We start from the raw sequence: 13,675 nt of genomic DNA on the forward strand, positions 1-13,675 counted from the left end.
TAAAGGAAAATTACGTTATTTCTCACATATAAGGTTTTTCCATGGAAAAGGGGTAGCTTTAATTTGTGCAAAATAATTTAATGGCTACATATCACGTTTTACCATGGAAAAACGGTTCCTTAAATGAAGGAAAATTACGTTATTTCTCACGTATAAAGTTTTTTCCATAGAAAAAAGGTCGCTTTAATTTGTGCAAAATAATTTAATGGCTACATATCACGTTTTACCATGGAAAAACGGTTCCTTAAATAAAGGAAAATTACGTTATTTCTCACATATAAGGTTTTTCCATGGAAAAGGGGTAGCTTTAATTTGTGCAAAATAATTTAATGGCCACATATCACGTTTTACCATGGAAAAACGGTTCCTTAAATAAAGGAAAATTACGTTATTTCTCACATATAAGGTTTTTCCATGGAAAAGGGGTAGCTTTAATTTGTGCAAAATAATTTAATGGCTACATATCACGTTTTACCATGGAAAAACGGTTCCTTAAATAAAGGAAAATTTAGTTATTTCTCACATATAAGGTTTTTCCATGGAAACGGGGTAGCTTTAATTTGTGCAAAATAATTTAATGGCTACATATCACGTTTTACCATGGAAAAACGGTTCCTTAAATAAAGGAAAATTACGTTATTTCTCACATATAAGGTTTTTCCATGGAAAAGGGGTAGCTTTAGTTTGTGTAAAATAATTTAATGGCTACATGTCACGTTTTACCATGGAAAAACGGTTCCTTAAATAAAGGAAAATTACGTTATTTCTCACATATAAGGTTTTTCCATGGAAAAGGGGTAGCTTTAATTTGTGCAAAATAATTTAATGGCTACATATCACGTTTTACCATGGAAAAACGGTTCCTTAAATGAAGGAAAATTACGTTATTTCTCACGTATAAAGTTTTTTCCATAGAAAAAAGGTCGCTTTAATTTGTGCAAAATAATTTAATGGCTACATATCACGTTTTACCATGGAAAAACGGTTCCTTAAATAAAGGAAAATTACGTTATTTCTCACATATAAGGTTTTTCCATGGAAAAGGGGTAGCTTTAATTTGTGCAAAATAATTTAATGGCCACATATCACGTTTTACCATGGAAAAACGGTTCCTTAAATAAAGGAAAATTACGTTATTTCTCACATATAAGGTTTTTCCATGGAAAAGGGGTAGCTTTAATTTGTGCAAAATAATTTAATGGCTACATATCACGTTTTACCATGGAAAAACGGTTCCTTAAATAAAGGAAAATTTAGTTATTTCTCACATATAAGGTTTTTCCATGGAAACGGGGTAGCTTTAATTTGTGCAAAATAATTTAATGGCTACATATCACGTTTTACCATGGAAAAACGGTTCCTTAAATAAAGGAAAATTACGTTATTTCTCACATATAAGGTTTTTCCATGGAAAAGGGGTAGCTTTAGTTTGTGTAAAATAATTTAATGGCTACATGTCACGTTTTACCATGGAAAAACGGTTCCTTAAATAAAGGAAAATTACGTTATTTCTCACATATAAGGTTTTTCCATGGAAAAGGGGTAGCTTTAATTTGTGCAAAATAATTTAATGGCTACATATCACGTTTTACCATTGAAAAACGGTTCCTTAAATGAAGGAAAATTACGTTATTTCTCACGTATAAAGTTTTTTCCATAGAAAAAAGGTCGCTTTAATTTGTGCAAAATAATTTAATGGCTACATATCACGTTTTACCATGGAAAACCGGTTCCTTAAATAAAGGAAAATTACGTTATTTCTCACATATAAGGTTTTTCCATGGAAAAGGGGTAGCTTTAATTTGTGCAAAATAATTTAATGGCTACATATCACGTTTTACCATGGAAAAACGGTTCCTTAAATAAAGGAAAATTACGTTATTTCTCACATATAAGGTTTTTCCATGGAAAAGGGGTAGCTTTAATTTGTGCAAAATAATTTAATGGCTACATATCACGTTTTACCATGGAAAAACGGTTCCTTAAATAAAGGAAAATTACGTTATTTCTCACATATAAGGTTTTTCCATGGAAAAGGGGTAGCTTTAATTTGTGCAAAATAATTTAATGGCTACATATCACGTTTTACCATGGAAAAACGGCTCCTTAAATAAAGGAAAATTACGTTATTTCTCACATATAAGGTTTTTCCATGGAAAAGGGGTAGCTTTAATTTGTGCAAAATAATTTAATGGCTACATATCACGTTTTACCATGGAAAAACGGTTCCTTAAATAAAGGAAAATTACGTTATTTCTCACGTATAAAGTTTTTTCCATAGAAAAAAGGTCGCTTTAATTTGTGCAAAATAATTTAATGGCTACATATCACGTTTTACCATGGAAAAACGGTTCCTTAAATAAAGGAAAATTACGTTATTTCTCACATATAAGGTTTTTCCATGGAAAAGGGGTAGCTTCAATTTGTGCAAAATAATTTAATGGCTACATATCACGTTTTACCATGGAAAAACGGTTCCTTAAATAAAGGAAAATTACGTTATTTCTCACGTATAAAGTTTTTTCCATAGAAAAAAGATCGCTTTAATTTGTGCAAAATAATTTAATGGCTACATATCACGTTTTACCATGGAAAAACGGTTCCTTAAATAAAGGAAAATTACGTTATTTCTCACATATAAGGTTTTTCCATGGAAAAGGGGTAGCTTTAATTTGTGCAAAATATTTTAATATCTACATATCACGTTTTACCATGGAAAAACGGTTCCTTAAATAAAGGAAAATTACGTTATTTCTCACATATAAGGTTTTTCCATGGAAAAGGGGTAGCTTTAATTTGTGCAAAATAATTTAATTGCTACATATCACGTTTTACCATGGAAAAACGGTTCCTTAAATAAAGGAAAATTACGTTATTTCTCACATATAAGGTTTTTCCATGGAAAAGGGGTAGCTTTAGTTTGTGTAAAATAATTTAATGGCTACATATCACGTTTTACCATGGAAAAACGGTTCCTTAAATAAAGGAAAATGACGTTATTTCTCACATATAAGGTTTTTCCATGGAAAAGGGGTAGCTTTAATTTGTGCAAAATAATTTAATGGCTACATATCATGTTTTACCATGGAAAAACGGTTCCTTAAATAAAGGAAAATTACGTTATTTCTCACGTATAAAGTTTTTTCCATAGAAAAAAGGTCGCTTTAATTTGTGCAAAATAATTTAATGGCTACATATCACGTTTTGACATGGAAAAACGGTTCCTTAAATAAAGGAAAATTACGTTAGTTCTCACATATAAGGTTTTTCCATGGAAAAGGGGTAGCTTTAATTTGTGCAAAATAATTTAATGGCTACATATCACGTTTTACCATGGAAAAACGGTTCCTTAAATAAAGGAAAATCACGTTATTTCTCACGTATAAAGTTTTTTCCATAGAAAAAAGGTCGCTTTAATTTGTGCAAAATAATTTAATGGCTACATATCACGTTTTACCATGGAAAAACGGTTCCTTAAATAAAGGAAAATTACGTTATTTCTCACATATAAGGTTTTTCCATGGAAAAGGGGTAGCTTTAATTTGTGCAAAATATTTTAATGGCTACATATCACGTTTTACCATGGAAAAACGGTTCCTTAAATAAAGGAAAATTACGTTATTTCTCACATATAAGGTTTTTCCATGGAAAAGGGGTAGCTTTAATTTGTGCAAAATAATTTAATGGCTACATATCACGTTTTACCATGGAAAAACGGTTCCTTAAATAAAGGAAAATTACGTTATTTCTCACATATAAGGTTTTTCCATGGAAAAGGGGTAGCTTTAATTTGTGCAAAATAATTTAATGGCTACATATCACGTTTTACCATGGAAAAACGGCTCCTTAAATAAAGGAAAATTACGTTATTTCTCACATATAAGGTTTTTCCATGGAAAAGGGGTAGCTTTAATTTGTGCAAAATAATTTAATGGCTACATATCACGTTTTACCATGGAAAAACGGTTCCTTAAATAAAGGAAAATTACGTTATTTCTCACGTATAAAGTTTTTTCCATAGAAAAAAGGTCGCTCTAATTTGTGCAAAATAATTTAATGGCTACATATCACGTTTTACCATGGAAAAACGGTTCCCTAAATAAAGGAAAATTACGTTATTTCTCACATATAAGGTTTTTCCATGGAAAAGGGGTAGCTTTAATTTGTGCAAAATATTTTAATGGCTACATATCACGTTTTACCATGGAAAAACGGTTCCTTAAATAAAGGAAAATTACGTTATTTCTCACGTATAAAGTTTTTTCCATAGAAAAAAGGTCGCTTTAATTTGTGCAAAATAATTTAATGGCTACATATCACGTTTTACCATGGAAAAACGGTTCCTTAAATAAAGGAAAATTACGTTATTTCTCACATATAAGGTTTTTCCATGGAAAAGGGGTAGCTTCAATTTGTGCAAAATAATTTAATGGCTACATATCACGTTTTACCATGGAAAAACGGTTCCTTAAATAAAGGAAAATTACGTTATTTCTCACGTATAAAGTTTTTTCCATAGAAAAAAGGTCGCTTTAATTTGTGCAAAATAATTTACAGGCTACATATCACGTTTTACCATGGAAAAACGGTTCCTTAAATAAAGGAAAATTACGTTATTTCTCACATATAAGGTTTTTCCATGGAAAAGGGGTAGCTTTAATTTGTGCAAAATATTTTAATGGCTACATATTACGTTTTACCATGGAAAAACGGTTCCTTAAATAAAGGAAAATTACGTTATTTCTCACATATAAGGTTTTTCCATGGAAAAGGGGTAGCTTTTATTTGTGCAAAATAATTTAATTGCTACATATCACGTTTTACCATGGAAAAACGGTTCCTTAAATAAAGGAAAATTACGTTATTTCTCACATATAAGGTTTTTCCATGGAAAAGGGGTAGCTTTAGTTTGTGTAAAATAATTTAATGGCTACATATCACGTTTTACCATGGAAAAACGGTTCCTTAAATAAAGGAAAATTACGTTATTTCTCACATATAAGGTTTTTCCATGGAAAAGGGGTAGCTTTAATTTGTGCAAAATAATTTAATGGCTACATATCACGTTTTACCATGGAAAAACGGTTCCTTAAATAAAGGAAAATTACGTTATTTCTTACATATAAGGTTTTTCCATGGAAAAGGGGTAGCTTTAATTTGTGCAAAATAATTTAATGGCTACATATCACGTTTTACCATGGAAAAACGGTTCCTTAAATAAAGGAAAATTACGTTATTTCTCACATATAAGGTTTTTCCATGGAAAAGGGGTCACTTTAATTTGAGCAAAATAATTTAATGGCTACATATCACGTTTTACCATGGAAAAACGGTTCCTTAAATAAAGGAAAATTACGTTATTTCTCACATATAAGGTTTTTCCATGGAAAAGGGGTAGCTTTAATTTGTGCAAAATAATTTAATGGCTACATATCACGTTTTACCATGGAAAAACGGTTCCTTAAATAAAGGAAAATTACGTTATTTCTCACATATAAGGTTTTTCCATGGAAAAGGGGTAGCTTCAATTTGTGCAAAATAATTTAATGGCTACATATCACGTTTTACCATGGAAAAACGGTTCCTTAAATAAAGGAAAATTACGTTATTTCTCACATATAAGGTTTTTCCATGGAAAAGGGGTAGCTTTAATTTGTGAAAAATAATTTAATGGCTACATATCACGTTTTACCATGGAAAAACGGTTCCTTAAATAAAGGAAAATTACGTTATTTCTCACATATAAGGTTTTTCCATGGAAAAGGGGTAGCTTTAATTTGTGCAAAATATTTTAATGGCTACATATCACGTTTTACCATTTAAAAAACGGTTCCTTAAATAAAGGAAAATTACGTTATTTCTCACATATAAGGTTTTTCCATGGAAAAGGGGTAGCTTTAATTAGTGCAAAATAATTTAATTGCTACATATCACGTTTTACCATGGAAAAACGGTTCCTTAAATAAAGGAAAATTACGTTATTTCTCACATATAAGGTTTTTCCATGGAAAAGGGGTAGCTTTAGTTTGTGTAAAATAATTTAATGGCTACATATCACGTTTTACCATGGAAAAACGGTTTCTTAAATAAAGGAAAATTACGTTATTTCTCACATATAAGGTTTTTCCATGAAAAAGGGGTAGCTTCAATTTGTGCAAAATAATTTAATGGCTACATATCACGTTTTACCATGGAAAAACGGTTCCTTAAATAAAGGAAAATTACGTTATTTCTCACGTATAAAGTTTTTTCCATAGAAAAAAGGTCGCTTTAATTTGTGCAAAATAATTTAATGGCTACATATCACGTTTTACCATGGAAAAACGGTTCCTTAAATAAAGGAAAATTACGTTATTTCTCACATATAAGGTTTTTCCATGAAAAAGGGGTAGCTTTAATTTGTGCAAAATATTTTAATGGCTACATATCACGTTTTACCATGGAAAAACGGTTCCTTAAATAAAGGAAAATTACGTTATTTCTCACATATAAGGTTTTTTATGGAAAAGGGGTAGCTTTAATTTGTGCAAAATAATTTAATTGCTACATATCACGTTTTACCATGGAAAAACGGTTCCTTAAATAAAGGAAAATTACGTTATTTCTCACATATAAGGTTTTTCCATGGAAAAGGGGTAGCTTTAGTTTGTGTAAAATAATTTAATGGCTACATATCACGTTTTACCATGGAAAAACGGTTCCTTAAATAAAGGAAAATTACGTTATTTCTCACATATAAGGTTTTTCCGTGGAAAAGGGGTAGCTTTAATTTGTGCAAAATAATTTAATGGCTACATATCACGTTTTACCATGGAAAAACGGTTCCTTAAATAAAGGAAAATTACGTTATTTCTCACCTATAAAGTTTTTTAAATAGAAAAAAGGTCGCTTTAATTTGTGCAAAATAATTTAATGGCTACATATCACGTTTTACCATGGAAAAACGGTTCCTTAAATAAAGGAAAATAACGTTATTTCTCACATATAAGGTTTTTCCATGGAAAAGGGGTAGCTTTAATTTGTGCAAAATAATTTAATGGCTACATATCACGTTTTACCATGGAAAAACGGTTCCTTAAATAAAGGAAAATCACGTTATTTCTCACGTATAAAGTTTTTTCCATAGAAAAAAGGTCGCTTTAATTTGTGCAAAATAATTTAATGGCTACATATCACGTTTTACCATGGAAAAACGGTTCCTTAAATAAAGGAAAATTACGTTATTTATCACATATAAGGTTTTTCCATGGAAAAGGGGTAGCTTTAATTTGTGCAAAATAATTTAATGGCTACATATCACGTTTTACCATGGAAAAACGGTTCCTTAAATAAAGGAAAATTACGTTATTTCTCACATATAAGGTTTTTCCATGGAAAAGGGGTAGCATTAATTTGTGCAAAATAATTTAATGGCTACATATCACGTTTTACCATGGAAAAACGGTTCCTTAAATAAAGGAAAATTACGTTATTTCTCACATATAAGGTTTTTCCATGGAAAAGGGGTAGCTTTAATTTGTGCAAAATAATTTAATGGCTACATATCACGTTTTACCATGGAAAAACGGTTCCTTAAATAAAGGAAAATTACGTTATTTCTCACGTATAAAGTTTTTTCCATAGAAAAAAGGTCGCTTTAATTTGTGCAAAATAATTTAATGGCTACATATCACGTTTTACCATGGAAAAACGGTTCCTTAAATAAAGGAAAATTACGTTATTTCTCACATATAAGGTTTTTCCATGGAAAAGGGGTAGCTTTAATTTGTGCAAAATAATTTAATGGCTACATATCACGTTTTACCATGGAAAAACGGTTCCTTAAATAAAGGAAAATTACGTTATTTCTCACATATAAGGTTTTTCCATGGAAAAGGGGTAGCTTTAGTTTGTGTAAAATAATTTAATGGCTACATATCACGTTTTACCATGGAAAAACGGTTCCTTAAATAAAGGAAAATTACGTTATTTCTCACATATAAGGTTTTTCCATGGAAAAGGGGTAGCTTTAATTTGTGCAAAATAATTTAATGGCTACATATCACGTTTTACCATGGAAAAACGGTTCCTTAAATAAAGGAAAATTACGTTATTTCTCACATATAAGGTTTTTCCATGGAAAAGGGGTAGCTTTAATTTGTGCAAAATATTTTAATGGCTACATATTACGTTTTACCATGGAAAAACGGTTCCTTAAATAAAGGAAAATTACGTTATTTCTCACATATAAGGTTTTTCCATGGAAAAGGGGTAGCTTTAATTTGTGCAAAATAATTTAATTGCTACATATCACGTTTTACCATGGAAAAACGGTTCCTTAAATAAAGGAAAATTACGTTATTTCTCACATATAAGGTTTTTCCATGGAAAAGGGGTAGCTTTAGTTTGTGTAAAATAATTTAATGGCTACATATCACGTTTTACCATGGAAAAACGGTTCCTTAAATAAAGGAAAATTACGTTATTTCTCACATATAAGGTTTTTCCATGGAAAAGGGGTAGCTTTAATTTGTGCAAAATAATTTAATGGCTACATATCACGTTTTACCATGGAAAAACGGTTCCTTAAATAAAGGAAAATTACGTTATTTCTCACGTATAAAGTTTTTTCCATAGAAAAAAGGTTGCTTTAATTTGTGCAAAATAATTTAATGGCTACATATCACGTTTTACCATGGAAAAACGGTTCCTTAAATAAAGGAAAATTACGTTATTTCTCACGTATAAAGTTTTTTCCATATAAAAAAGGTCGCTTTAATTTGTGCAAAATAATTTAATGGCTACATATCACGTTTTACCATGGAAAAACGGTTCCTTAAATAAAGGAAAATTACGTTATTTCTCACATATAAGGTTTTTCCATGGAAAAGGGGTAGCTTTAATTTGTGCAAAATAATTTAATGGCTACATATCACGTTTTACCATGGAAAAACGGTTCCTTAAATAAAGGAAAATTACGTGTTTCCCACATATAAGGTTTTTCCATGGAAAAGGGGTAGCTTTAATTTGTGCAAAATAATTTAATGGCTACATATCACGTTTTACCATGGAAAAACGGTTCCTTAAATAAAGGAAAATTACGTTATTTCTCACATATAAGGTTTTTCCATGGAAAAGGGGTAGCTTCAATTTGTGCAAAATAATTTAATGGCTACATATCACGTTTTACCATGGAAAAACGGTTCCTTAAATAAAGGAAAATTACGTTATTTCTCACGTATAAAGTTTTTTCCATAGAAAAAAGGTCGCTTTAATTTGTGCAAAATAATTTACAGGCTACATATCACGTTTTACCATGGAAAAACGATTCCTTAAATAAAGGAAAATTACGTTATTTCTCACATATAAGGTTTTTCCATGGAAAAGGGGTAGCTTTAATTTGTGCAAAATAATTTAATTGCTACATATCACGTTTTACCATGGAAAAACGGTTCCTTAAATAAAGGAAAATTACGTTATTTCTCACATATAAGGTTTTTCCATGGAAAAGGGGTAGCTTTAATTTGTGCAAAATAATTTAATTGCTACATATCACGTTTTACCATGGAAAAACGGTTCCTTAAATAAAGGAAAATTACGTTATTTCTCACATATAAGGTTTTTCCATGGAAAAGGGGTAGCTTTAGTTTGTGTAAAATAATTTAATGGCTACATATCACGTTTTACCATGGAAAAACGGTTCCTTAAATAAAGGAAAATTACGTTATTTCTCACATATAAGGTTTTTCCATGGAAAAGGGGTAGCTTTAATTTGTGCAAAATAATTTAATGGCTACATATCACGTTTTACCATGGAAAAACGGTTCCTTAAATAAAGGAAAATAACGTTATTTCTCACATATAAGGTTTTTCCATGGAAAAGGGGTAGCTTTAATTTGTGCAAAATAATTTAATGGCTACATATCACGTTTTACCATGGAAAAACGGTTCCTTAAATAAAGGAAAATTACGTTATTTCTCACATATAAGGTTTTTCCATGGAAAAGGGGTAGCTTTAATTTGTGCAAAATAATTTAATGGCTACATATCACGTTTTACCATGGAAAAACGGTTCCTTAAATAAAGGAAAATTACGTTATTTCTCACATATAAGGTTTTTCCATGGAAAAGGGGTAGCATTAATTTGTGCAAAATAATTTAATGGCTACATATCACGTTTTACCATGGAAAAACGGTTCCTTAAATAAAGGAAAATTACGTTATTTCTCACATATAAGGTTTTTCCATGGAAAAGGGGTAGCTTTAATTTGTGCAAAATAATTTAATGGCTACATATCACGTTTTACCATGGAAAAACGGTTCCTTAAATAAAGGAAAATTACGTTATTTCTCACGTATAAAGTTTTTTCCATAGAAAAAAGGTCGCTTTAATTTGTGCAAAATAATTTAATGGCTACATATCACGTTTTACCATGGAAAAACGGTTCCTTAAATAAAGGAAAATTACGTTATTTCTCACATATAAGGTTTTTCCATGGAAAAGGGGTAGCTTCAATTTGTGCAAAATAATTTAATGGCTACATATCACGTTTTACCATGGAATCACGGTTCCTTAAATAAAGGAAAATTACGTTATTTCTCACGTATAAAGTTTTTTCCATAGAAAAAAGGTCGCTTTAATTTGTGCAAAATAATTTACAGGCTACATATCACGTTTTACCATGGAAAAACGATTCCTTAAATAAAGGAAAATTACGTTATTTCTCACATATAAGGTTTTTCCATGGAAAAGGGGTAGCTTTAATTTGTGCAAAATAATTTAATTGCTACATATCACGTTTTACCATGGAAAAACGGTTCCTTAAATAAAGGAAAATTACGTTATTTCTCACATATAAGGTTTTTCCATGGAAAAGGGGTAGCTTTAATTTGTGCAAAATAATTTAATTGCTACATATCACGTTTTACCATGGAAAAACGGTTCCTTAAATAAAGGAAAATTACGTTATTTCTCACATATAAGGTTTTTCCATGGAAAAGGGGTAGCTTTAGTTTGTGTAAAATAATTTAATGGCTACATATCACGTTTTACCATGGAAAAACGGTTCCTTAAATAAAGGAAAATTACGTTATTTCTCACATATAAGGTTTTTCCATGGAAAAGGGGTAGCTTTAATTTGTGCAAAATAATTTAATGGCTACATATCACGTTTTACCATGGAAAAACGGTTCCTTAAATAAAGGAAAATAACGTTATTTCTCACATATAAGGTTTTTCCATGGAAAAGGGGTAGCTTTAATTTGTGCAAAATAATTTAATGGCTACATATCACGTTTTACCATGGAAAAACGGTTCCTTAAATAAAGGAAAATTACGTTATTTCTCACATATAAGGTTTTTCCATGGAAAAGGGGTAGCTTTAATTTGTGCAAAATAATTTAATGGCTACATATCACGTTTTACCATGGAAAAACGGTTCCTTAAATAAAGGAAAATTACGTTATTTCTCACATATAAGGTTTTTCCATGGAAAAGGGGTAGCATTAATTTGTGCAAAATAATTTAATGGCTACATATCACGTTTTACCATGGAAAAACGGTTCCTTAAATAAAGGAAAATTACGTTATTTCTCACATATAAGGTTTTTCCATGGAAAAGGGGTAGCTTTAATTTGTGCAAAATAATTTAATGGCTACATATCACGTTTTACCATGGAAAAACGGTTCCTTAAATAAAGGAAAATTACGTTATTTCTCACATATAAGGTTTTTCCATGGAAAAGGGGTAGCTTTAATTTGTGCAAAATAATTTAATGGCTACATATCACGTTTTACCATGGAAAAACGGTTCCTTAAATAAAGGAAAATTACGTTATTTCTCACATATAAGGTTTTTCCATGGAAAAGGGGTAGCTTTAATTTGTGCAAAATATTTTAATGGCTACATATTACGTTTTACCATGGAAAAACGGTTCCTTAAATAAAGGAAAATTACGTTATTTCTCACATATAAGGTTTTTCCATGGAAAAGGGGTAGCTTTAATTTGTGCAAAATAATTTAATTGCTACATATCACGTTTTACCATGGAAAAACGGTTCCTTAAATAAAGGAAAATTACGTTATTTCTCACATATAAGGTTTTTCCATGGAAAAGGGGTAGCTTTAGTTTGTGTAAAATAATTTAATGGCTACATATCACGTTTTACCATGGAAAAACGGTTCCTTAAATAAAGGAAAATTACGTTATTTCTCACATATAAGGTTTTTCCATGGAAAAGGGGTAGCTTTAATTTGTGCAAAATAATTTAATGGCTACATATCACGTTTTACCATGGAAAAACGGTTCCTTAAATAAAGGAAAATTACGTTATTTCTCACGTATAAAGTTTTTTCCATAGAAAAAAGGTTGCTTTAATTTGTGCAAAATAATTTAATGGCTACATATCACGTTTTACCATGGAAAAACGGTTCCTTAAATAAAGGAAAATTACGTTATTTCTCACGTATAAAGTTTTTTCCATATAAAAAAGGTCGCTTTAATTTGTGCAAAATAATTTAATGGCTACATATCACGTTTTACCATGGAAAAACGGTTCCTTAAATAAAGGAAAATTACGTTATTTCTCACATATAAGGTTTTTCCATGGAAAAGGGGTAGCTTTAATTTGTGCAAAATAATTTAATGGCTACATATCATGTTTTACCATGGAAAAACGGTTCCTTAAATAAAGGAAAATTACGTGTTTCCCACATATAAGGTTTTTCCATGGAAAAGGGGTAGCTTTAATTTGTGCAAAATAATTTAATGGCTACATATCACGTTTTACCATGGAAAAACGGTTCCTTAAATAAAGGAAAATTACGTTATTTCTCACATATAAGGTTTTTCCATGGAAAAGGGGTAGCTTCAATTTGTGCAAAATAATTTAATGGCTACATATCACGTTTTACCATGGAAAAACGGTTCCTTAAATAAAGGAAAATTACGTTATTTCTCACGTATAAAGTTTTTTCCATAGAAAAAAGGTCGCTTTAATTTGTGCAAAATAATTTACAGGCTACATATCACGTTTTACCATGGAAAAACGATTCCTTAAATAAAGGAAAATTACGTTATTTCTCACATATAAGGTTTTTCCATGGAAAAGGGGTAGCTTTAATTTGTGCAAAATAATTTAATTGCTACATATCACGTTTTACCATGGAAAAACGGTTCCTTAAATAAAGGAAAATTACGTTATTTCTCACATATAAGGTTTTTCCATGGAAAAGGGGTAGCTTTAATTTGTGCAAAATAATTTAATTGCTACATATCACGTTTTACCATGGAAAAACGGTTCCTTAAATAAAGGAAAATTACGTTATTTCTCACATATAAGGTTTTTCCATGGAAAAGGGGTAGCTTTAGTTTGTGTAAAATAATTTAATGGCTACATATCACGTTTTACCATGGAAAAACGGTTCCTTAAATAAAGGAAAATTACGTTATTTCTCACATATAAGGTTTTTCCATGGAAAAGGGGTAGCTTTAATTTGTGCAAAATAATTTAATGGCTACATATCACGTTTTACCATGGAAAAACGGTTCCTTAAATAAAGGAAAATAACGTTATTTCTCACATATAAGGTTTTTCCATGGAAAAGGGGTAGCTTTAATTTGTGCAAAATAATTTAATGGCTACATATCACGTTTTACCATGGAAAAACGGTTCCTTAAATAAAGGAAAATTACG

Source organism: Leiobunum rupestre, chromosome 4 (assembly GCF_980474605.1).
Source record: "Leiobunum rupestre chromosome 4, qqLeiRupe1.1.hap1, whole genome shotgun sequence".
NCBI lineage: Eukaryota > Metazoa > Arthropoda > Arachnida > Opiliones > Sclerosomatidae > Leiobunum > Leiobunum rupestre.